Below are 2,079 nucleotides of genomic sequence, written 5' to 3' on the forward strand. Positions count from 1 at the left end.
GAGGTCCTACCAGCTGTGTCACGGCTCCGTCCAGCTGTGACCTCTGCGTTTCACAGCTGTGTGATGTCAGTCAGCCGCCTCGGGCGGACGCACAAACACTCGCCTTCACGGTCCGGTGAGCTGATCCGGTGAGTGCGCCGCCTCGGGGCGTCCAGCTCAGCGCTGATCCCGGCCGACAGCGTCGCACAACACGGCCAGGCAGACTCACTCGGGTCTGAGGGATTCACACCTCCGCTGGTTGATCGACACAAACGTAACGCAACTGTGAAGAGGCGGCTCGCTGCAGAGCGTCTGGTGTCGGTTTGTTGTTTGGGGACGCGTCACAAATCGACACAGAGCGACGACGACACAAAACCAACAGGACACACAACTACAGGGGTTGTTTCTGTCCTGTTGTGGTTGTTTATTGTCTCGTTGTGCTCATTTGCATCTGTCTTTGGCCATTTTGTGTTTCATTGAAGTCGTTTTGTGTCTTTTTGTAGTAATTTTTTGCATCTTTGTGGTCATTTGCGTGTCTCTTTAGTCGCTTTGTGTCCCGTTGTGGTCGTTGTGTGTCTCTCTGTAGTCGTTCTGCGTTTTGTTGTGGTCGTTTTTTTGTGTCATTTTGCCGTCATGTAATATTTTGTGGTCATTTATTGTCTGTTTGTGTCTTTTCATATTTATGTTTTGTGTCTTTGTTGTCATTTTGTCTCTCTTTAGTTGTTTTGTGTCTCTTTATGTTCATTTTGTGTCTCTTGTTGTAGCGTTGTGTCCTGTGTTGGTGATTTTGTCTGTCTGTTGTCGTTCTCTGTCTCTTCCTTGCAGCACATTCCTGCATTGTGTTGGTTTCGTGTTTCGTTTCAGTCGAGTGGCGTCTGGTTTTGTGTTGTGCTTCTTTCTCCCTCTCCGGGGTCAGTTTCTTTGTTCAAATCCCGTCTCTTCCACGGAGGTCAGACCTGGAGCGTAAATGAAGACTTCTGCTCCGGGTGTTAAAGAGACGAGAGGAAGGATTTGACATCAAAGCCGAGACTTAAAGCTGCAGACCTGCATCTCTGAAACAGCTGCTGCCCTAAAAATAACCACAAACTGTCCAATTAGAGCCTCAAAGCAGCACACGGTCCCGAAATAGTCCAGTTTGTGCTCGATGCACGACAGCTTTCTGTGGTCGGGTTGTGTCCTTGTGGTCCGTCTGTTTCTGTTGCCGACAAACGGCATCATTTTGCTGTGACGGTTAATCACCACTGAGAGGACGCTCGTGTCAAAGAGATGCTTCACTTTACTGGTTAAAGAGAGGATAAGTGGAGGGAAAATCCCAACTGGAGTGGATTTACTGGACTTACAAAACAAAGAACTGGTGTTCTGTGGTCCCACCAGTCCTCATGTAGGTTGTACAGGATCCGGTGTTGTAACGACCACGTGCATCATCCGCCGACTCCTAAAACTCTGGATCCTCCATCGTGGAATCACTGAACCACAAACAGTCGTGGACAAAGAAAAGGGCTTCTGGAGGAACGTTCTGTGGTCGGATCAAACAAACACTGAGCAGAGAAGGTGAAGCCTTTAACCCCAAGAACACCAGACCGAGCATCAGGCATGGAGGTGGCAGCATCATGCTCCAGGATATATATACATATATATATACATGTGTGTGGGTTACAGAGCTCTGTTCTGCTCAAACACACGTCAAAGTGGTGAAGAAATGGTTAATGGAGGTTCTGGACTGGTCAGTCCTGACTGAAACCGTCCAGAACCTGAGGACTGATGACGAAACAAGACAACGAGTTCAGTGATAAAGGATCAGATTGAAGGTTTGAAGCAGCAGCTGGATCCGTTTAAAACCTGCAACACGACAAAGCGTGCAGAAGGAAAAGTGTTGTTTCTGAAGGCTCTTTGTCTGGACGGATCTGCGGCTCTGGATCGGCGGTTCTGGATCGGCGGTTCTGTTGCTTTAGCGCTGACGTCCGTGTTTGTGTGAAGCGTTGGGCTTGAACATAATCTAACGTGTCGCTGCCTTGGCGGCTGCTCGGCTTCTTCTCACTTCGTTTGCTTTGTTTTCTTCGCCGCGCTGACGGAAACAGAACAAATCCTCTTAGCTCGGCT

This window comes from Stegastes partitus, unplaced genomic scaffold, assembly GCF_000690725.1.
Source record: "Stegastes partitus isolate 25-593 unplaced genomic scaffold, Stegastes_partitus-1.0.2 Scaffold1104, whole genome shotgun sequence".
NCBI lineage: Eukaryota > Metazoa > Chordata > Actinopteri > Pomacentridae > Stegastes > Stegastes partitus.